Source organism: Telopea speciosissima, chromosome 6, assembly GCF_018873765.1.
Source record: "Telopea speciosissima isolate NSW1024214 ecotype Mountain lineage chromosome 6, Tspe_v1, whole genome shotgun sequence".
Taxonomy (NCBI): domain Eukaryota; kingdom Viridiplantae; phylum Streptophyta; class Magnoliopsida; order Proteales; family Proteaceae; genus Telopea; species Telopea speciosissima.
Window position 1 is genome coordinate 11,865,532 of NC_057921.1, and position 25,138 is coordinate 11,890,669.

The 25,138-nt window shown below is 40.1% G+C and overlaps 1 non-coding gene and 1 pseudogene across 1 annotated transcript; one reads left to right on the forward strand and one right to left on the reverse strand.

Moving 5' to 3' along the window:
* Positions 1-3,189: 3,189 nt before the first annotated feature.
* Positions 3,190-6,542, reverse strand: LOC122665448 (annotated as a pseudogene).
* A 1,192-nt stretch (positions 6,543-7,734) lies between these two features.
* Positions 7,735-7,841, forward strand: LOC122666390. The gene has a single exon (XR_006333582.1). It is a non-coding gene; the product is annotated as a small nucleolar RNA R71 (small nucleolar RNA).
* The last annotated feature ends 17,297 nt before the right edge of the window (positions 7,842-25,138 follow it).

Here is a 25,138-nt window from a genome sequence, read left to right on the forward strand (position 1 = left end):
GTTAAATTAAACTAATTAAACTAATGAAAATTAATGCATCCTAACTCATAAGCATCTAACAAAATTAAGGGATTAAATTGGCGTCCTAACGCATGAGCATCTAACCTATCAAACTAAAGCGAATTGAAAGGAATAATAAAAACGCAGCCATACTTCATAATCACATAAAAAGAAATAAGGGAATAAAAGTGCATCCACATACCACAACCATATAAAAAAAATAAAAGAAATAGAGGGAGAAGAAGAAGAAGATAGAGAGAGATATAGGAAAGGGAGAATGAGATTAAGGATTCAGAGAATGAGATACCTTGATGTACTTGAATACTTGAATAAACTCACCATGGCTTCCTCTTCTAAATCTCCATGTCTTGTCATCAACATAGGAACTTAGACTAGCAAGCTTTAAACTAAAACTATAATTAAGAAATTACAACCCAATTGAAGACTTAAATTGAAATTAAAGCATAAACTAAACCTATTATAAGCATTAACTAAAAATTATAAAAGCAAACTAGAACTTAGAAAAGCCAAAAATCACAAATTAGAAGGAGAAGAAGAGAAGAAATTTCACTAAGTGAATGAACTAAAAATTACACTAAAAACTGAATTAAAATTGAACTAGAAACTAACTAAAAACTGAACTAAAAAACTAACTAACTTCTTACAACCCAAAGGGCAAGGGGTATTTATAGGGGAAAGAGAAGAGAAGGGAGAAGAGGGAAGTGTAGGAGAAATATTCCCTAAGAAAAGAGAATATTCTCTTCTCCTTCCTCTTTTACAATGTCTTGAATCCTAAGAAAAAAGAAAAAAATAGAAAGAAGAAGAAGAGAAGATTGTTTACATAGACCTTCTATTTCTAGAAAAATAAACTTCCAATTCTAACAAGTGATTCCTTTTCTTTGTAGATATCTTCTCCAAGCAATAAAATCAAAGCATCTTTGATTTTTCAACTTTCCATAGGTGAGAATGTCTTTCAAAATAAGTCTATCCCAAGTAGAATTTCAGAAGTGCCCTTGAGAAGTTGGAGGAGGGTGATGACTAGGATTCCTTCAAGAATAAATAAAATACCCATTCTGTCCTTCAGAAAACGTGGAGCATGGGGTGCTTATATAGGCCTCACCATTGTGTTCCTTACGAAAAATCACCCAAAATAGACCCAAATTTCGTCCAATTTGGAGTTCGGGAGCCCAAGATATCTCAAGTTGAAGTTGGACTGTCCAGAGCCCTCCAAATGGAATCTTTCGAGTACAGGAAATATAACTTCTGGTTATTGCGTTAAGGCCTCTAGAATCCGAACTTTCGCTTCACTTTTTCTCCGGCCGACTGTCAATAATTGTAAATAAACCCCTACAGACCATTTTTGCGCTTCGTTACGGAAATGGCCGTAACTTCTTCGTTTCAACTCGGAATCAAGTGCCGTTTGAACCGTTACGAAGCTGACTCGATGGGCTACACATCCAAGCCATTAATACCTTTAAACAGCTTAAAAACATTTCTTTAGCATCATCTCTTCTATTTTCTCAAGAATTCACCTAAAACTTGAAAAGCACAAGAAAGCACCGAGTAACTCTGTCCAATGTGGTAAAATGTATGCTTTATGTCCTAAGATTTCACACATAAATGTGCTCATCAGATTCCCCCACACTTGAACGTTACTTGTCCTCAAGTAAAGCAAAAACAAAAACTAACATAGAATATAGAAAATCCTAACTCACTTTCGTAGGAATCACGGTTGCACTTAGCATGTGCAACAAGCCTTTAAACCCCTAGGTTACCCCTAGTGGACGAGTTGTGTCTCGTGGGTGTTTGCAGTGAATATACTCCCAAAATTCAATTGTAAATGAATGCTGTAAATTTTAATCATGGCATAAGTAGGACAGTGCACATAATCCCAAAAAGTGTTCAACTAAAGATCAAGGAGCCAAAGGTTCCCCCACACTTGAATTTTATCACCCCACATCAATTCAAGTAACAAGTATGCATCAAGTTCAAGGGATCTCCTCATATTTTCTGAACACTACTCACCTTCAAGTAAACCCCCCATAGCATCGATGGAACCAAAGACTTAGGCATTGAGTATTGTTGACCATACTTTTTTTTTTTCCAGGCTTTAAGGCAAAAGTTTTTTTCTTTCTCAACCACAAACTCTATTTCTACTCCACTACTGTTCTCTGAATGACATGGTGGAGCATACACCAGACACCCAAATACTTGATAGCTTCGCTTTTTGCATATATCCATAAGACATTGAGACATTGATGCAAGAGTTTTTTTTTTTTTTTGAGTTTCCTTCCAAGGAATTTCGATCAAGTCACCCTGCTTCATGAGGCACAGTGCCCTGTCTAGTCCTAAGGAATTCCACTTTCTTTTCTGTTCCTTGTTTTTTTTCTTTTTCTTTTTTTTTCATTCACTTCCACTTTCATGCCTTGCCTTGCCACAAACAAATTGGTCTCAACTACTAGCCAAAAGATCAAAGGGGTCCATAAACACATAGAGGAATCTAACCATCACATGGAGTAGCACTCATATTTTCAAACTCAATCCCCATCACCAGATACAAACCAACTACCATCCTTGAAAAGGGATTTTTTTATTATTTCGCAGGCTAGGAGGGCACCTAATTCCCTCTCACTCTCGCTTTGCAAATCGAAGAGACTTATGCACATACCTAAAAACTATCGCCACAATCAAAATTCACAAAATTCAAAATTCATAAAATTCACAATTAAAGTCCAACACACCCCCCCACACTTAATTCATGCAGTGTCCTCAATGCATGCAGAAAAGAAAGAATAAGGACAAGGGAGGGGATACATACCAGGATATCAGGGGTCAAGGTAAAGAGGCTCATGGAGATTCATGACCTCTTCGTCAACTGGAGTAGGCATCTCTATGTACGGCTTCAATCTTTGGCCATTGACCTTGAAAGTAGCTCCTGTACTTGGATTGAGGACTTCAACAGCCCCATGAGGATAAACTTTTTGAACAATATAGGGCCCATCCCATCTAGAACGCAGCTTACCTGGAAAGATATGCAAACGAGAATTGTACAACAAAACATTCTGGCCTACCTCAAAAGATTTTCTCAAAATGTGCCTATCATGGAAAGCCTTGGTTTTTTCCTTGTAAATTCGGGCATTCTCATATGCCTCATTCCTAAGCTCTTCCAACTCGGATAGTTGGAGTTTCCTATGGGCACTGCGGCGTGAGGTCAAAGTTAAGCTTCTTGATAGCCCAAAAGGCCTTGTGCTCAATCTCTACAGGTAAGTGACATGCCTTTCCATACACCAGGCAGTCGGAGATTGACCAAGATCGGTCTTGAAGGCTGTCCTATGGGCCCACAACGCATCTACCAATCGGTTAGACCAATCCTTGCGGTTCGGGTTGATGGTTTTCTCAAGAATTTGCTTGATCCGCCTATTTGAAACCTCAACCTGGCCACTGTCCGGGATGGTAGGATGTGGCCAACTTATGGACGACACCATACTTTTTCATGAGGGCCTCAAAAGGCCGATTACAAAAATGCTTACCCCGATCACTAATGAGAGCCCGGGGAGTACCAAAACGGGAGAAGATGTTCTCCTTCAGAAATGTCACAACCACCTTGTGGTCATTGGTCTTACAAGCAACTGCCTCAATCCATTTGGACACATAGTCCACAGCAAGTAATATGTACAGATTACCAAAAGAGTTAGGGAAAGGCCCCATGAAATCAATACCCCATACATCAAACACCTCAACCACAAGAATTGGGTTGAGGGGCATCATATTTCTCTTAGTAAGACGCCCTAAGGATTGGCATGAAGAACATGCCCTGCAATAAGTAAAAGCGTCTTTAAACAGACTAGGCCAATAAAATCCACAGTGTAAAACTTTGGCCGCAGTCTTATTAGGCCCAAAATGGCCTCCACAAGCCTGATCATGGCAAAAAGATAAGACAGATTGTTGCTCAGGATCAGGGACACATCTCCGGATTACTTGATCCGGGCAGGTCTTAAAAAGATAAGGATCATCCCAAAAGAAATACTTAACTTGTGAAAAGAAACGATTCTTATCTTGGGTGGACCAATGTGCATATGTCACACCCGTAACCAGATAATTAACAATGTCAGCAAACCAAGGTTCACTAGACACTGCCATCAGATACTCATCAGGAAAATTCTCGTTGATTGGAGAATCAACAGTCAAGGAATTAGATAGCCGAGATAGATGGTCTGCAACCAAATTTTCACACCCTTTCTTATCCCTAATTTCAAGATCAAATTCTTGTAATAAAAGGACCCACCTAATGAGGCGAGCCTAGGCATCTTTCTTCTGCACAAGATATTTGATAGCTGCATGGTCAGTATAAACAATCACATGTGATCCAACCAAGTAGGGCCTAAACTTCTCTAAAGCAAACACAACGACTAAAAATTCTTTCTCGGTGGTGGTATAATTAAGTGTGCATCATTAAGAGTCCTACTTGCATAATAAATCACATGGGGCAATTTATTGATTCTTTGCCCAAGAACAGCCCCTATAGCAAAATCAGAGGCATCACACATAAGTTCAAATGAAACTGTCCAAATTGGAGCTTGAATAATGGGGGCTGAAGTCAACGCTCTTTTCAATTGCTCAAAACTATCATGACACTCAGAAGAGAAATCAAATGGGCAGTCCTTTGCCAAAAGAGAGGTGAGAGGTCTAGCTATCTGGCTAAAGTCCTTGATGAATCTTCTATAAAAACCTGCATGGCCAAGAAAAGATCGAATGTCCTTCACACTCTTGGGTGGTAGTAAATTGGCTATAAGGTCCACCTTAGATCTATCAACCTTGATCCCTTCTTTGGACACAATGTGACCAAGAACTATACCTTGCTTTACCATGAAGTGGCACTTCTCCCAATTCAGGACCAAGTTCTTTTCTATGCATCTTTTAAGAACCAAAGAGAGATGATGCAAGCAATTAGAAAAAGTAGAGCCGTGAATAGAAAAATCATCCATAAACACCTCTAGGAAGTGCTCTACCATATCAGAAAAGATACTCATCATGCACCTTTGGAATGTAGCAGGGGCATTGCAAAGCCCAAAAAGGCATACGCCAGTAAGCAAAGGTTCCATAAGGGCATGTGAAAGTGGTCTTGTGTTGGTCCTCTAGAGCAATAGGAATTTGGTTATAGCCTGCATAACCATCAAGAAAATAATAATATTCATGGCCAGCTAGTCTCTCTAACATCTGATCAATAAAAGGTAAGGGGAAGTGGTCCTTCCAAGTTGCCGCATTCAATTTCCTATAGTCAATGCACACTCTCCATCCTGTTTGGATACGGGTTGGAATCAACTCATTATTAGCATTCTCAACTACAGTGACTCCTCCTTTCTTAGGCACAACCTGCACATGACTCACCCATTGGCTATCAGAAATAGGATAAATGATGCCATGATCCAAGCATTTTAGGATCTCTTTCTTGATTGCCTCTTTCATCACAGGATTAGCCCTCCTTTGGGGTTCCCTAGAAGGTGTGGAACTCTCCATCAAATGTATATGATGTTGAACAATGGAGGGGCTAATACCTTTGATGTCAGACATGGTCCAACCTATGACTTCCTTATTGTCCTTTAGAAGCTTAATCAACTCTTCTTCCTGAATAGAAGTCAAATCAGAAGCAATAATAACAGGAAGAGTATGATCATGTCCTAAGAAGACATACTTGAGGTTGGAGGACAATGCCTTCAACTCTAATGTGGGGGGCTCAATAATAGAGGATTTAGGAATGGAAGTGGATAGGGGTCCAAGGGGCTCCAAAGGTGGTTGGATGCTCCAGACCTTAGATAAGGGAATATCATCAACACCCTCCAATTCTTGCATACATTCTTGAAATCCCGAATCAAAATCAATCTCAAAGAACGTATCAATATCATCGGGAAATCCTTGAAGCATATGCACCTCTTCATCCATTTCAGGCTGCTTGTCCAACCTAAACACATTGAAGTCAACAGAAGTATTGCCAAAGATAATTTCATGAGACCATTCCTGCAATTGATTAAAGCATTACTGGTAGCTAGGAATGGTCTACCCAATATGATTGGGATTTGGTCCTTGAAGTTGGCAGTGGGTTGGGTATCTAAAACAATAAAATCTACATGAAAAATAAATTCTCCAACCTTCAACAGGACATCCTCAATCATTCCCTTAGGAACTTTAACCGATCGATCTGCAAGTTGAAGAGTAATTTTGGTCGATTTCAGTTCTCCCAATCCCAGTTGTTGGTAGACATGAAAGGGTAAGAGGTTCACACTTGCACCAAGGTCCAATAAGGCATAATCAATAGTAGTATGGCCTATAGTGCAAGAGATGGTGGGGCTTCCCGGATCCTTATGCTTGGCTGCTACTGGCTGTGAGATTAGATAACTAATGTTAGCAGCCAAGAATGCCTTTTTGGGCACATTGGTGGTCCGCTTTTGGGTGCATAAGTCTTTGAGGACTTTAGCATAAGCGGGGATCTGGGCAATAGCATCCAACAAGGGGATATTCACCTGAACCTGTTTGAACACATCCAATATCTTCTCCATAGAAGGAGACTTCTTGCTAACCAACCTATTTGGGAAACGGGCAGGTGGGGTATAAATTCTTTCAGGGTTGGTCTTTTTAACTTCCTCAACAGAATCCTCTTTGGTTTCCTCAACCAAATCATCGGTATATCTTTAGGTTCATCAGACGAACCGAAACTATAGGCACTTCAATGGCCTCTTCGAAGGGGAGAGTCAACGGGAGTATGAGATGATAAAGCGAGGTGCACTAGCCTGTTGATACTCACGCCACTCCTTAAAGCATAAACAACATTTACTGTCTAGAGGGCCCTTGGTGCCGTTGGCCTTGTGCAACATTGGTTGGAGGAGCTTGGGTACCTTCTTGAATATGAACCGATGCCTAAGATTTGGCTCAGTGGCTAGGTAACTTCCCTGTTTCCCTCTCATGCAGGATAGTGACAAGTGGGTGAGTTGTTTTTCCATGTTATTGTGGCTTGTCATGAGAAGAGCTGTCTTGTTGTCCATCTCATTCAGTCTTGTTGCCTCTCCTATATTGGTAAACCCTGGGGGTTGCTGATAAGGTGCAAGGAGAGGAGGCCTAGCAGAATTAATAGAAGGTCCTGGATGAGGACGAGGGGGAAAGGGGTTAGGAGACATTCCTTGGCTTTGTGGTGCATAGTTGGTCCTTTGGGCACCAACCTAGCCTTGATGGTTAAAGTTGGATGGGCCTGCTTGGTTCCCTTGATTCCATGAGAAATTGGGGTGATTTCTCCATCCTGGATTGTAAGTATTGCTATATGGGTTATTTTGGTAGAGAGCACTTACATTCTCAGTGCTGGAATTGCCCACCAAGGTGTTGGGGCATTCCTCAGAAAGGTGTCCAGGGGTTTGGCACCAACTGCATACCGACACATGGTTGACCTGGTTGACCGGATTAACTGGTATAGACTCTTTAAGAACTATGGACTCCAACCGTTTTATGAGGCTATCAAGTTTGGCCTCCTTGGCTGGCATACCCTCAATGAGATACCCCTTAGTGGTCCTTTTAGCCTCTTGGAAAGATTCCCATTCCCTAGTCTTATCAGCCAAGTTGATCAAGAATGTTCATGCATCATTCTCCTCAGAAAAAGAAGTAAAGCCTGCTGGACACATAGACTCTACAAGTTGCTTGGTCTGATAATCAATACCCTCATAAATAATTTGGCATAGCTGCCACAAGTCAAAACCATGGTGAGGGCATTCTAAGAGGAGGTCCTTGAATCTTTCCATGAATTTAGAAAAGGACTCATGTGGTTTCTGCTTGAACTGGAGGATGTCACTTTTAAGCTTATTGGTCTTGTGAAGAGGGAAGAATTTTCTCAAAAAGACAATGGTGAACTCATCCCATGTATTAATGGAGTTTGTTGGCAGTCCATAGAGCCACTTCTTGGCCTGGTCTTTCAGGGCAAAGGGTATAAACCTAAGCCTAACTGCATCATCAGTCAAATTCTGGACCTTAATTAGAACACAGACCTCCTCAAATTCCCTAAGGAAGAGATATGCATCCTCATTAGCCATCCCATGGAAATGGGGTAGCATGCTGATGAAGTTGGTCTTGAGTTCATAGTTATTCCCTGTAACAACAGGCAAACTAATGCATGAGGGTTGTGCAGCCCTGGTGGGGTAAAACCTATCCTTAAGAGTCTTGGGTTGTTGGTCACCCATGGTCAAAGGTGGTAGAGAAGGTGGTCTTCTAATAAGACGATTACTTGAATCACAAGTCCACACCTTAGCCACCTAAATAGATATGAGGTCTCCTTTAGAAACATTAAAGAAAAATAAAACACTTAAAAAAAAAATAAAAAAAAAACTAGAAACAAGAGGGACCCCAAGGTAGATAGTGCATCTCTATCCTTCAAAAATCGAAACAATGGTTCAAAAGCTGTAAGGATGCCATATAGGTTGACAGCAAAGGAACCCGTATAGTCTTCTATAGCCACCTACGTGCGACTCCAATATGGATTCTGATGTAGAATGGAGGTCTACTATACGTTTATGTTTCCAACACTCTCACTATGTCGCTTTCCTGTTATCAAGAGTGGTCACCTCCAAAGATAAGTCACATGTCAATCCACCCAACCAAGTCAAGATGTAGCGTCATAGGTAACTTAATCCTATGAGGGACACCAAAAGATGGAGGGTTGAAGCATATGAAGGACTTTAGATTGGGCGCACACTATTTGAAACAGAAGAGAAACAAGAAGAGGTTTTCAAAAACTGATTTTTTTTTTTTTTTTTTGTCAAAAAAAAAAGAAGAGAAAATAATAAACTAAAACACTTCGAACTACTTAAAAATCAGATAAATAAAATGGACAATAATCTCCCCGACAACGGCGCCAAAAACTTGTTTGAGTTAAAATATTACCGCAAGCGTACGGGTCAATCGTAGCTACGGGTCGAACACGAGGAGATATACGCCACTCTATTTAATTAACTTAAAAGTAATGCAAAGTGGACCAAATTAAAGTGTTAAATTAAACTAATTAAACTAATTAAAATTAATGCATCCTAACTCATAAGCATCTAACAAAATTAAGGGATTAAATTGACGTCCTAACGCATGAGCATCTAACCTATCAAACTAAAGCGAATTGAAAGGAATAATAAAAACGCAGCCACACTTCATAATCACATAAAAAGAAATAAGGGAATAAAAATGCATCCACATACCACAACCATATAAAAAAAATAAAAGAAATAGAGGGAGAAGAAGAAGAAGATAGAGAGAGATATAGGAAAGGGAGAATGAGATTAAGGGTTCAGAGAATGAGATACCATGATGTGCTTGAATACTTGAATAAACTCACCATGGCTTCCTCTTCTAAATCTCCATGTCTTGTCATCAACATAGGAACTTAGACTAGGAAGCTTTAAACTAAAACTATAATTAAGAAATTACAACCCAATTGAAGACTTAAATTGAAATTAAAGCATAAACTAAACCTATTATAAGCATTAACTAAAAATTATAAAAGCAAACTAGAACTTAGAAAAGCCAAAAATCAAACTAAAAATTATAAAAGCAAACTAGAACTTAGAAAAGCCAAAAATCACAAATTAGAAGGAGAAGAAGAGAAGAAGTTTCACTAAGTGAATGAACTAAAAATTACACTAAAAACTGAATTAAAATTGAACTAGAAACTAACTAAAAACTGAATTAAAAAACTAACTAACTTCTTACAACCCAAAGGGCAAGGGGTATTTATAGGGGGAAGAGAAGAGAAGGGAGAAGAGGGAAGTGTAGGAGAAATATTCCCTAAGAAAAGAGAATATTCTCTTCTCCTTCCTCTTTTACAATGTCTTGAATCCTAAGAAAAAAGAAAAAAATAGAAAGAAGAAGAAGAGAAGATTGTTTACATAGACCTTCTATTTCTAGAAAAATAAACTTCCAATTCTAACAAGTGATTCCTTTTCTTTGTAGATATCTTCTCCAAGCAATAAAATCAAAGCATCTTTGATTTTTCAACTTTCCATAGGTGAGAATGTCTTTCAAAATAAGTCTATCCCAAGTAGAATTTCAGAAGTGCCCTTGAGAAGTTGGAGGAGGGTGATGACTAGGATTCCTTCAAGAATAAATAAAATACCCATTCTGTCCTTCAGAAAACGTGGAGCATGGGGTGCTTATATAGGCCTCACCATTGTGTTCCTTACGAAAAATCACCCAAAATAGACCCAAATTTCGTCCAATTTGGAGTTCGGAAGCCCAAGATATCTCAAGTTGAAGTTGGACTGTCCAGAGCCCTCCAAATGGAATCTTTCGAGTACAGGAAATATAACTTCTGGTTATTGCGTTAAGGCCTCTAGAATCCGAACTTTCGCTTCACTTTTTCTCCGGCCGACTGTCAATAATTGTAAATAAACCCCTACAGACCATTTTCGCGCTTCGTTACGGAAATGGCCGTAACTTCTTCGTTTCAACTCGGAATCAAGTGCCGTTTGAACCGTTACGAAGCTGACTCGATGGGCTACACATCCAAGCCATTAACACCTTTAAACAGCTTAAAAACATTTCTTTAGCATCATCTCTTCTATTTTCTCAAGAATTCACCTAAAACCTGAAAAGCACAAGAAAGCACCGAGTAACTCTGTCCAATGTGGTAAAATGTATGCTTTATGTCCTAAGATTTCACACATAAATGTGCTCATCAATCCTGATCTTCCTTGTACTCATGTACAAGATTGATCCATTATCTGATTTTCCTTATACTCGTGTATAAGTTAATCATTAACATTTTTTTATCTTCACTATACTCGTGTGTAGATCGATCATCCCGTGAATCTTCAGTCCCTATTGTACTCATGTACAGATTGATCCATCATTTGATCCTCATTGTACTCATGTACAGATTGATCCATCATTTGATCATCATTGTACGCATGTACAAGATTGATCCATTATCTGATCCTCCTTGTACTCATGTACAAATTCATCATTGAACTTTCTGATCATCTCTACACTCGCGTGTAGTTCGATCATCCCATGAATCTTTCGGGCTCCATTGTACTCATGTATAAATCGATCCTTTTTAGTCTAAACCCATGGACAATTTATCATCCAAATCATTATTTTATCTTACAACTACCAAACTCATGAATGGTCTGATTGTCGTGATCTCTTGACCACTTCTGCACTTGCACATAATTTTGTCGTCCAACCATTGTCAAAACTCGTGAATGGCTCATTCCCCAATAAGCATTTCAGATGAGACCCATCCCTCACTGAAACCATATCTTTCCCTCGGAACGACTGGAGTGTGTCGTTTCACAGGTCAGCCAGATCGACTATAAGTACGTCATACCATTGTCTTAGATTGACTGAAGAATGGCTTTCCACGTGCCATCATCGACAGAATGATGTCTATACCATGCGAACACCTTCTCTGCACCACAATACTTCTTCGGCATCAAGAGGGTCTTACCCTGTAGAACAAAGAAAAAAAAAAAAAACCTAAAAGAAAAATATTTTCAAGAAAGACCCTGAAAAAGGGAAAACCCCTAAATGTTGAGGAAAATTCCTCATACATAAACTCCAATCATCTATCATGAATCATAGTAACTCTTGTTCAAGATGTTAGCACCAAGATCAGTCGAGTCCTCTTGCTCCCAACCAAGATCAATCAAGTCCTCTTGCTTTCAAGATCAAATGAATTCTTTCAAGATCAATCAATCAAGTCCTCTTGCTTTCAAGATCAATCGAGTCCTCTTGCTCCCAATCAAGATCAAGCGAGTCCTCTTGCTCCCAATCAAGATCAATCGAGTCCTCTTGCTCCCAACCAAGATCAATCGAGTCCTCTTACTCCTAACTATGATCAATCGAGTCCTCTTGCTCCCAATCAAGATCAATCGAGTCCTCTTGCTCCCAACCAAGATCAATCGAGTCCTCTCAATTAAGATCAGTCGAGTCCTCTTGCTCCCAATCAAGATCAATTGATTTATCAAAAGCTTTCATCGTGGTTAACCGCCTGTTTGGCAACTCTGGTTGAGTGGTGCCTTATCTAGATCTTCGGTCGAGCGGTGCCTTATCACCCTCAAATTTGATCTTTGGGCCGAGTGGTGCCTTATCACCCTCAAAATTCTATCCTCAGTGGAGCCCCTCATACTTGATCTTTTGGCCGAGTGGTGCCTTATCCAGATCTTTGGGTCAAGCGGTGCCTTATCACCCTCAAACTTGATCTTTTGGCCAAGTGGTGCCTTATCTTGATCTATGGGCCGAGTGGTGCCTCATCTAGATCTTCGGGCCGAGTGGTACCTTATCTTGATCTATGGGCCGAGTGGTGCCTTATTTAGATCTTTGATCGAGCGGTGCCTTATCACCCTCAAATTTGGTCTTTGGGCCGAGTGGTGCCTTATCTAGATCTTCGGTCGAGCGGTGCCTTATCACCCTCAAAATTTGATTGAGCAATGCTCACAAGTTAGAGATTTGGTTTTTCTGAGTTTTTCTTTTGAGGATTATCGAAAGATTTCATCATGATTAACCGTCTGTTTTTAGCAACTCTATCGCCTATGAGCAAAGCGTCAGCAGTACATGCTCTTGGTGACAAAATCAGTCGGTCTTTTGTCTTTACCCTTCGGCTGTTGGCACAGGCTTCGGCCAAAGAGGGACAAACTATAGACACTGATTTTTGTCACCCCCTAATTGGCGATGATGACAACAGGACATGGACAATGGAGGACGCACTCTCCCTCTTTCTAGACCCAAGATACCTGACCCATAAGACCAAGAACCATGTTGAGCACAAAATGACCCATTTTAGGCCCAAAAATAAGAAAAATGGCATTGCGCCCCCACGGTGCCGTGGACTCCTTCCACGGCACCGTGGGAAGGATTCCACGGTGCCGTAGACCCCTTCCCACGGCATCATGGGGATGTGTACCAGATTGCCACGGTGCCATGATAGGGTGTGACATCAGCTTGCTGACGTCACACACGGCGCCGTGGAGGACTTATCTGGCCAAGAGAGAGAGGGGATCCCTCCTTATAAATAGGAGGGTCCCCCTCCCTCATTTTACAAGAAATTTTGGGTAGAGAGACCCTCCCCAAGTGATTTCCACCCTCTTTGTTCATTTTTTACCCTCTTTTCTCTCTTTTCTCTTATGAGAGTGTGAGTGAGTGAAATTTTCTTGGTCGTGAATAGATCCTTCGATTATCCCTTCGAGCATAGCGCACTTCTGCTCCTAGGCATTGTTATCCCGTCAGTGCACGAATAACCATCAAAACCCCTTTATTTAAGACGTTATTTTGTCTATTTTCTCCTCTCCAAATCATTTGAAAGAACCGTTACTCTGCCCAAAAAGAATCGGCGTTAGTCCTTTCGTCTATCTCCCCTGAGCTAGGGAAATACAACCATACAGGTATAACTACTGCATTCTTGTTGATTCAATGTAGGCCTTTCGTATTATATCATTTTAGTCCGTATTTCTGATATATGTAATATAGTTTATTATGTTTTAGTTCAATTCATAGCATCTGAATGTAGTTCATAATATTCCCCATCCCCGTAATAAAAGAGAGAGAACATTCGTCTTTATGTAGCATCTAATATAGAGAGACCGGCTTCGATCGGGCGAGGTGGGTGCCTAACACCTTCTCACACTCGTAACTTGACCCCTTACCCGATCCTTTGGTCAGACCATATGGAGTCATGTAGCCCGATTCCGTTCACAACGGATAGGGCTACACTTAATGGGTCCTAGGCCCTAACCCTAGGTGGCGACTTCACATTATATTAGCATATTTAAGTGCATGATCCTAATCCCCCATTTATCGATATTATACATTGACAATATTATCTATTATCCATCCATATCTATATATCAAACCCATGTCGCCCATAAGGCTGAGGAACCCTCGCCCCGAGGACCACGGTACTTACAGGAGTGTGATGTGTACTCCTTGCAAGTGTCAAATGATGAGAATGTATGCTTGCACAATGAAGACCTTCTTTTAGAATTAATTCCTTCAATGAGCTTGGGAAGGTCCTTTAAAGCTTTGATGTCAACTCTTGATCAATGCGGACAAGACTTCAATTATGAGAGCAATTATCACTTTTCACCTTTCTCAAAAGTAGGATTTTGGACTGTAATGGATGGGTGAAAAGGACTGACAAGTTCTCTTTTTATAGGCTCATTAATGGCCTAAAGAACATGTGCAAAATGTGCTCTAACAGATCTATTTTTCACCAATCCGGTCGACCTAAAGATTGACCGGTCAACCGGATCCTAGCCGTTGGAGAATATAACCATTAACAAAACTAGCCGTTGGAGGCAAACAGGGCATCCGATCGATGTCCGATCGACCGGATCATCGTCCCGCTTGATCCGGTTGACCGGATCATCTATGGGAACGTACCCATGAAGCTTCTGCCCAATCCGATCTATGCATGTACTGAGATCCGATCGACCGGATGCTCAGACCGGATCACAGTCAAGACTTGATTTTGACTGTTTGACTGAGGGGACTGGTTCGGGTCTTTTCCCAACCAATTCGGTCATATTTAAGGGTCATAGAGGGGTTCATTTATAACCTCCTAAAGTCTCTAAGTGATGTAAGTGCTTATTAATTTAAGTTATGCACATGCAAATACAAGTATGCAATGAGTGTTCTAAGAGTGCACACGAGCATCTTTGTCTTCCTTACTTCACATGTCATTCTTCAACCTTCAAAAGCTCTTTTGTTGTCTTCTACGCTTGTCAAGCTTTGTCATGCCTTCATGGTCTTGATCTTCAATGGTTAGTTCTTGAACTTCTCTTTATTACCTTCTCTTACTTTGTGTCTTCAAGTTCCTCATCTTATTTTCCTGTTGTTATAGAGACACACACAAGACCACACACACAACCTTGTCTATATGTTTGTTATCATCAAAACATTTATGGAGGTGAGGCTAGAATTCCCCAACAATCCCCCCCAGGAACTTTATCCCATTTATTTTCAGCATTAGTTAAAAATTGTAATAAAGAAGAATTTTTTTGTGAGGCTTGTGACTTGGCTAAACAAATACGTTCAAATTATCCTATTTCTAATAAAAGATGTTCTACCCTATTTCAATTGGTTCATACTGATGTGTGGGGTCCTAGTCGTAAAGTTTCTCTTTCTGGTCATCGATGGTTTGTCACTTTCATAGATTGTTATTCTAGAATCACTTGGGTTTACCTGATGCACACCAAAAACAAAGTTTTTTCTTGTTTTCAGTATTTTCATAAAATGATTCAAACCCAATTTAGGGCCTCTTTGGTATCACTTTTCATTTTGTTTTTTTCCTACTTAGAAAAATCATTACTGAAAACCATTTTTTATGAAAAAGTAAAAAGTGTTTGGTAACTACTAAACATAATTGATTGTAGAATGAAAAATAGGTTTGGTGCAAATGATTTTTATAACAAATTTTTAAGAAAGAGCCCAAACCCAAAGCCCGTATGTAGTTTAAATGGTGGGTGATGAAGGCATCTCTTTACCCATCTTCTTCCCCAATTGAAACCATCTTTATACTTGTCATTTTCTTCACCTGATTTCTTCTTCTTATTATTTTTCTTTTTCTTTTCTTCTTGAATTAAAACCCAGCCGAGCCTTACTCTCCCTCTACAACCACAGTCATCGAACCCTCTCCCTCCCTTCTTCTTCCTCTCCAATTTTCTCTTCAACCCAAAGACCCTTTCCATTTTTTGGGTTGAAAAATCGAACCCTCCTCTGGTTCTATTCTGCCCTAGGATCTGTGGACACAACAAAGTAGCACCACCTCTGTTCACTTTAGTTCTTTCCTTGTCAATGCATTAAAGTATTTAACTTAATTTTTAGTCTACAACCAACACAATATCTTATAAGGTAACAATACTAATCTGTTACACCTGTAAGTGGACTAAATTGCAATATGGAGCCCAGCTTTCATCAGCCACGTTGATTCCAGCTGGAGCCCATATGCCACCATTTTTCTAATCCAAATCTATGATTCAGATTTCTAGATTTTCCCGAGAAAAGAAACAGAAATTCATATTAAAATAAATTTACTGTAACTACACATCGTCGTCATCCGAGCCAAGCACAACAGATTCCAACTAGCAATGGCAGTCAGGATTCAGCTGCATCGCGATTGAAGCTTTCCAACTTTGGGAATTTTGGAATGGAATCCCTTTTGTGGTTCTTGGCCTCGATCGTTAGAAACCAAAACAAGAAGAAGAGAAACGAAACCAGGAATCCCACTCTTGCCGATTGATGTCGTTCCGGTTGTAGAGCTCATAGTCGATGGGACTCGGATCGTTCCGGGGGATCTCTGTCTTGGACGATGATCAGGTGATAGGGCTGGAAGAATGGCCTCCACATCTCCAAGAAATCGAGGTTCCTAATCGTCGGGGAAGAAGAAGAAGAGAAAATAATTCTTAATAGCTGGTACAAAAAAAAAAGCAGCTGATTTAGTAGCATCGGCCGCAATAAGGGCTCGGTGTCATTATGTTAATAAAAAATGGCTCGGTGGTATGTCAACAAATTGGTCCACTACAGAAACGAGACTTCATAAGTTCAGAGACTTGAGAGCGGAACAAAGGGCGGAAAGACTTAAACGTCTTCCGAAAAGAGATGCAGCAATGTTGAAAAGATAACTATCTCACTTGCAAGCATGAAGAGGGGGAGTGGGGTTAGCTTTCTAATTAAAGGAGGAAATGACTCATTTACCCTTGACTTTGGGACCTTTATAAGCAAATGCTCATTAACGTACCGACATAATGACTGATGAACATATTTATATGTGAATTTAAGCCTTTATATTCTTATATTTTCATGCTTAAACAGAACTACTCGAGGTGTTTTTATGTGTTTTCAGGTTTTAGGTCCATGCTTGAAAGAGAAGCCCAAATTATGCTAGGAAGCCTTTGTGGAGCTGAAATGCAAGGAATCAAGTTTTAAAGAAGCCCATGTCCATAGGCCCAAGAATCAATTTCATATATGGGCTGGACCATTGGGCCATGAAGACCCAAGCAAGCAAATTCAAAAATTTCAAGGGCTATTTTTGTCCAAGTGCATTGTTGGTGGCATCTAGCATTTTCAGTTGTGGAGTAGAGCCCAAGTTAAATCAAGCTACTCACATCTTGGAAGCTTGGAAAGATTATCTTGGTGATTTTATTGAGATCTTCTATGTTTGGAGAATTGTGGATCCAATCTCCACCTCTCTCTCTCTATTTTTGGAACAAAACCTCAATCTTTCTCTCCCTTTATTCTTTAAAATAAAAAAATAAAAAAAATCAACTATTGACTAAGGGAATCTCTCCCTTGGCTAGCTGAATTTGGCAAGAGGGATTGGGGGTTGTGGTTATAAATAGGAGGATCTTCTCCCCTTGGGAGGCATTCATTCTCTCTTTAGTCTTTTGTTTTAGCATTCTTTCTCTTATTTTTTCCTTTCTAGTTTCTTTGTCTAAGCTTAGAACTTTGATGTAATTTTGTCTTTTTCATTCCTAGATCTAATGTAATTTAAGATTTTTAATCCCCATCCCCTTCTTGCATTAGTGTAATTCAAAGTGTTGATTCAAGTTTAAGGCTGAAAATTCTTCTTTAATGGTTCTAGTTCAAGTTCTGCACAAGCTAAGTTCTTTAATCCTTGGATTTTATTTTTATAGTTTAGTTTTAATGTTCTCTTCATCAACCCCCTCTCCCTCCATCGATTTTCCCATGGCCAACTAAACCCTCAACTCTTGGGGTAGGATGAAGCCATGAGGGAAGGATGAGTTGATGATTTGCATGCTTGTGTATTAATGGACATGTTCATTGTTCGGGCTTACACTTGTTGACCGCCGCATTCTGCATGTCATCCTAATGGACTTTATGCAATATTGCCGTCGTAGTCATTGTGACACCATTCATATTCATGATTTTTAAGATCTAATTGTGTATTGAATGTGTACTACTCATAGGATATGTTAGCCCTTTTCGCCGCATCTCCTATAGACCTAGACCATGATATATATGCAATGCTTTGATATGTTGATCATTGACTTACCCTAACCTTGTGGTGGATTCCATCCCCAAAAGCCCATCTCAATTTGAATCTACCCATCTCATTCTCTTACTTTTTGTGTTAATTATGTTTGCCCTAGTTTAGCCTAATTTCTTAATTTGATAGTTGATCTTAGTATTTTTCTTAGTTTAAGTTTAGACATATAAATTGCTTGTTGAGTACACTTTGCCTAAATTGAGAGTAAAGATTTAAGCAACCCAACCTCCCTGAGTTTGACCCGTAGCTACAGCTGATACTGTGCGCTTGCGATTATTTTTCTTATCAAACAAGTTTTTGGCGCCGATGCCGGGGAGGACGGCGTTTGTTTAGTTTTCACTTTCAATTGATTCGAAGTGTTTTTCATTTACTTTTATTAATTTTGAAAAAAAAAAAAAACTAAGAAAAAAAAGTGAACTTCTTTGTATTGTTAGTTTAGTTGCTTATTTTATTTTATTTTTTGTTTTTTTTTTTTTAATGTTAGATCTTGATTCACTTGGAGCTAGTTATCTTATCTCATCTAGATTTGTGGATTGTGAACTTCTTTCTTTGCACCTCCAATTCTTTTTGTTAGGGAAGTACAATCAACAGTCCAATCCTGATCTTAATGTGGTGATGAGGGATGCTGGCAACCTAATCACCAAAGGGAATAATGACCAATAGCTACGGCAGTAACGGCATTGTTTCCTAAGGTGGTTCTAGGTATGACCGATCTACAAGCCATTGATCGTCAGGAGGTTTTGCATTGATTCCAATTCAAAATGAATCCAGCAATTCACATCGAATTTAGAGGAAAAAGAAAGAATTGATATTGCTGTCATCTTGTTTCTTTTAATTTTGTTATTGCTTCGAATATTGCTGCAATCTTGTTTGTTTTATTTTTGTTTGGTATTGTGGACTATGCATGGTTGGTTGGACTCGTAACTCTAAAAACCGTTTAGAGCGAATAGAATTACCAATCATGGCTAAGACTCTTAGAGATAGGTTTTATCCTGCCTGGGCGGCACAACCTTCATGCATACGTTTGCCAGACGCCACAGGGAATAACTTTGAACTCAAATCTCAGTTCATCACCATGTTACCCCATTTCCATGGACTACCTTCTGAGGATGCCTACTTCTTCCTTAAGGAATTTGAGGAAGTGTGAGCTCTCATCAAGATGCAGCAACTTATGGATGATGCTGTGAAACTGAGATTCACCACCTTCTCGCTCAAAGATGGAGCGAAGAAATGGTTGTATGGGTTGCCCACTAATTCTATCACCACATGGGAAGAATTCACCGTTGAATTTTTTAAGAAATTCTTCCCAATGCATAAGACCAACAAAATTAGGAATAACATCCTACAGTTTAGGCAAAATCCCAATGAATCCTTTTCCAAGCTCATGGAAAGATTCACAGATCTTCTCCAAGAGTGCCCTCACCATGGGTTTGACCAATGGCATTTGTGCCAGATCATCTATGAGGGCATTGATTACCACACCAAGCAAATGTTGGAATCTATGTGTCCAACAGGGTTCACATCTTTTACGGACGACAATGAAGCTTGGACCTTTTTGGTCAACCTGGCCGAAAAGACTCAGGAGTGGGAGTCAACTCAGGAGAGTGAAAGAGCCATAACTGCCAAAGGATTCTTTGCTGATAGTTTTGTGGTGAAAGAAGCCCAATTAGATAGTCTCCTTAAAATACTAGAAGCCATAGTTGTCAAGGGACCAGCTCCAGCACATCAGATAAACCAGAGTGTCCCTATGTGCAATTACTGCCATCCTCCTACTCATGTTATGGAGGAATGCCCCAATCTTTCTGGGGTGACCAATGGCAATGAGAATGTAAGTGTCATATACCCGAACAATCCATATAGTAACACTTACAATCCTGGATGGAAGAATCATCCAAACTTTTCCTGGAACCAAGGGAATAATCAAGCCGGACCCTCCAATTTCCAAAATCAAGGTCAGTTTGTTCCCCAAAGGCCCAATCCCCCTTCTAACTTTGTTAGGCCACCACCCCCAATTCCAAATTTGCAACCCCCTGGGTTTCCAAAAGTAAGTCGGCTAGGATCAGTTCTTTAGAGAAAAGTATGGAACTTCTCATGAGTACCTTCATGACAAGCCAACATAATATGGAGAAACAAATCTACCAACTAGCTATGGCTTTACATGAATAGGAAAAAGGGAAGATGCCAAGTCAACCTGATCCGAATCCCAGGAACTTGAATTTGACTCAGCAAGGACCACCTAATTCACTGAATTTCGTTCAAGAGAATTCACAACATGGAGAGCTCTCCAATCACTGTAATGCTATCTATACATTAAGGAGTAGCTGTGAGTACACACGGGATGTTGTTCCTATATCACCTGAGAATCCCAAGGACCCTTCTGTTAAGGTTAGTACTCCATCTCCTCTGCCAGGTTCATCTGAGGAACCTGAAACCATTACTGATGAGCACCCTGAGCGAGTCTATATGCCTACTACTCCATTCCCAAAGAGATTGGTGAATAACAAGAAAACTACTTCTATAGACAAAATCCTAAATGTCTTCAAGAATGTGCAGGTCAACATTCTTTTGTTGGATGCAATCTCTTAGGTCCCCGCTTATGCTGAAGTCCTAAAAGACTTATACACTCAAAAGCGAACAACCAATGTGCCCAAGAAAGTCTTCTTGGTTGCAAATGTTAGCTCCATTCTGTCTCACCAGATAGTAGCTAGATATAAGGACCCGGGGTGCCCAACCATATTTTGTGTAATTGGTAACATGAAGATTGACCATGCTCTTCTTGATCTTGGAGCGAGTGTTAATCTCTTGCCTTTCTCTGTCTACCAGCAGTTAGGCTTAGGCGAGCTGAAACAAATTAATGTCAAGCTTCAGCTACCGGACAGATCAGTCAAGACTCCAATTGGCCTGGTTGAGGATGTCTTACTTAAAGTCGGGGAATTTTTATTCCCTGTAGATTTCATCATTTTAGACACCCAACCAGTTGCTAACATTCGGGACCAGATCCCAATCATTCTTGGTAGACCATTTCTTGCCACTAGTAATGCCATTATCAATTGCGGGAACGGTATCATGAAACTTTCCTTTGGCAGCACCTCTGTGGACTTTAATGTCTTTAGGTTGGGTAAACAACCAAACCTACATGAGGAGGAAGTACATATGCTCCAAGAAATCCCAGAATGCATTCAGACAGACTTTGAGATTGATTTTGATTTTGGATTTCAAGAGTGTTTAGACAAGTTGGGCGATTTTGATGAGGGAATTATGTCTGAGGTATGGAGTCTCCAACCACTTGTGGAGCCCATTGGACTTCTATCTACCTCAATGCCCAAACCTTCTATTATTGAGCCCCCTAAGCTTGAGTTAAAGGAGCTGCCTGCCAACCATAGTATAAGATTTCACAATATATCGGTATCTCGGGCCTACCGAGATATCCGAAATATCCCAAAATTTTGCCGAAATACTGCATTTTTTCTACCATATTTTGGCAGTCCATCTCGGTAGGTTTTTGGCCATATCAAGGGTTGATACTTCATGGACACCCTTATTTAAGCTAAATAAATAAATTTAAACCTTCATATTGCAAAAAAAAAAGAACTCAAAGTGGTGTTTTGGGTTTGTACCCTTGGTTGACAGTATACGATTGCCGACCCTAATGTATAGATAGTTAAATAGCCATTGACTAGGCAGTAAAAAACATAAAAGAAATTTAAACAAACTAATGAAAACTCATAAGACATAAGTCATAAATCGTAACTCATAAACTCCATAATAGTCAAAGACTCAATAGTCAACAACTCAATACACCAAGTCACAAGTTCACAAATCACAACTTACAACTTACAAGAGTGCAAGACTCACAAGACTCACAAGTCACAACTGGCATACAAGTATAAAAGTCTAAAACTAATCCTAGTAATAATTGCTATGCCTTCCTGGATCGACCCCACTCATGCTCCGCTGGAGTTGATGTCCTTTGCTCTTTGTTTGAAGGACATATGTGGACCACGGTATAGTTTGGGAGAAGAAACGAGTGTAGTCATCCACAATGGCCATGTAAATGGAGTCATCAACATACTGAAGGTAACCTATCCTAGGATATGGGTTAGGGACAAGGTTACCAATCAGTCCAGCCCGGGAAGAAGATGATCCAGTATGATATGATATTGGCGGACTCGGCGCTGGCACTGGCAATGGCAGCATGTATAGCTGGTGAGGTTGGTAGCTAGGGTATGCAAAGATGTCATCCACAAAAGACGATCCAATATGTCCCTGGGACTGGGACTGGGACTGGGAGTCATAGTCCCCTATCCCACTAAACTGCCCATATCCATATCCATATCCATATCCACCATGAGGTTGTGATGGAGTGGTATGTGGGTTAAAAAATGGGGCACGCCAATGTCCAGTCGATCCTCCCTCCTTATCACCCATACTCAAACTGCCAACAGAGCTAGATAAGTCATCAATATCCATATAATCAGCAGCCTATGTCTGTCAACCCCTACGCTTCCTGGAGAATGATTTTATAGGGTCTTGTGAAGGTGGGGGTGCGGGGTCATGTGCACCATGGTCCGTATCCTGTGTGGAATGATCAAATTGTGTTTCTCCAGTGAATCGGACTGGCTCTCCAGTGAAAAACCCTTATAAGATGTGCTTAGATGAGGCTCCGACGTGTTTCCGGCGACAATCCGTAAAAAATGAGCTTCAACAAGGCTTGGATGATGCTTGGAAGAGAGGAAGAAAAGCAAAAAATGAAGAACTTTAAGCTTTCAGTAGGTCTCGGTCGATATTTCAACTGAAACTTGCAAAATATGGCATTTAAAACAAGTGTCACTTGACACTTTAAGTCAAAAAATAGTATTTCGACGATATTTCATGGACTCACGAAATATCGTCAAAATCTCATGAAATATCATCGAGTTTTGATACTTTTTCATTTCAAGCTACCATTTCATCTCGGTAGGCTCAAAATATCCGAAATATTTTGATATATTGCTGATATATCGAGAAATCTTGTACCATGCTGCTAACCTGAAATATGCTTTCCTAGGTGAGGATCAAACTCTCCCAGTCATAATTGCATCTGATTTAACCTCGAATCAAGAGGAAGAGTTGATTAGTTTGTTAAAAGAGAACAAGGAAGCAATCGGTTGCTGACATCAAGGGGATTAGCCCTTCAATTGTGCAACATCATATAAATCTCATTGATGGTCACAAACCTTCCAGCGATGCCCCATGAAGGAAGCCATCCAAAAAGAAATCCTAAAGTGCATGGATAATGGAATCATTTATCCCATCGCTGACAGCCAATGGGTAAGTCCAGTCCAGGTTGTGCCAAAGAAATCTGGTATAGTTGTAGTTCAATCCGCTAACAACGAATTGATTCCAACTCGTATTCAAACGGGATGGAGAGTTTGCATTGACTACCGTAAGCTAAATGCGACCACTTGGAAGGACCACTTCTCCCTGCCTTTTATGGATCAGATGATAGAGCGTCTAGCCGGCCATGAGTATTATTGCTTTTTAAATGGATACTTTGGTTACAACCAAATCCCCATGGCCCCTGAGGATCAACATAAAACTACATTCACGTGCCCGTTTGGAACATTTACTTACCAGCGCATGCCCTTTGGGCTATGCAATGCCCCTGCCACTTTCCAACGATGCATGATGAGCATCTTTTCAGGTATGGTGGAAAAATTCCTTAGAAGTCTTTATGGACGAATTTTCCATTTATGGATCCACCTACTCTGAGTGTCTTCATCATCTTCGACTCATTTTGGAGAGATGTAGACAAAAGAACTTGGTCCTCAATTGGGAGAAATACCATTTCATGGTGAAAGAGGGCATTGTTCTTGGACATGTGATTTCCAAGGACGGGATTAGAGTTGACAAAGCTAAGGTAAATTTTATTGTAGATCTTCCATCCCCCAGATCTATCAAGGACAGTCATTACTTTCTGGGGCATGCGGGTTTTTATCGGCATTTCATCAAAGATTTTAGCAAGGTTGCTAAACCTCTGACAACTTTACTGGCTAAGGATCAACCCTTTGAGTTTTCCAAAGACTACCTCGAGAGTGTCGAGCATTTGAAAAACGAGTTGACTACTGCACCCATTATCCAGCCACCTGTGTGGACTGAGTCCTTTGAGTTGATGTGTGATGCATCCGATTGCGCTCTAGGGGCTGTCTTAGGCAAAGGACTAACAAGCTGTCCGCTGTCATTTATTATGCTAGTAGGACTCTTAACGATGCACAGCTTAACTACATCACTACCGAGAAAGAATTTTTAGCTATTGTATTCACTGTAGAGAAATTTCGATCCTACTTGATTGGTTCTCATGTCATCATTTACATGAACCATGTAGCTATTAGATATCTCGTGCAGAAGAAAGATGCAAAGGCCCATCTCATTCGATAGGTCTTGTTGCTTCAGTAGTTTGATCTCGAGATATGGGATAAGAAAGGCACTGAAAATCTAGTTGCAAACCATTTATCCTGGCTCTTTCTTTGACTGTTGATTCTCCAGTCAACGAGAGCTTCCCTGATGAACAACTTTTGGTGGTCTCTAGTGAACCATGGCTCGCTGATAGTGTCAATTATTTAGCTACGGGTGTGACACCTGATCTGCTGATCATTGGTCCACCTAAGGTAAGTATAGGTTCTTCTCCAAGTCAAGCATTTTAATGCGGGAAAATCTTGAACCGGGCCAACCCAACTAGTGTATCACATTGGACCGACCCAAACCCAGTTGAACCGGGTCCAGTTTGAGTGTTTGAATCTAGTAGGATTTTAGGAAGTGTATTTTATTTGGGAAATTATTATGTAATCTTTTATTTTAAGGTAGTTATTAGACATATAGGGAAATTTCCAATTTGAGTTTTATTGGGTTTCTATTTTAGTTAGCCTAGTTTTAGTAAGTAATTAGGAGTCTTTCTTTGGGTGCTTTTTATTTCTCTTTATATATGATATAATTCCCCATCATTATTGAGGATGCAAGAATGAATTGAAAACAAAGTGAGTTTGTACGTGTGCACACCCCCCCTCCTTTGTGCGTGGGCACACCTCCTCCCTTCTTCTTCTCACGACTTCTTCTCCCCCCCCTCTAATTTCTTCT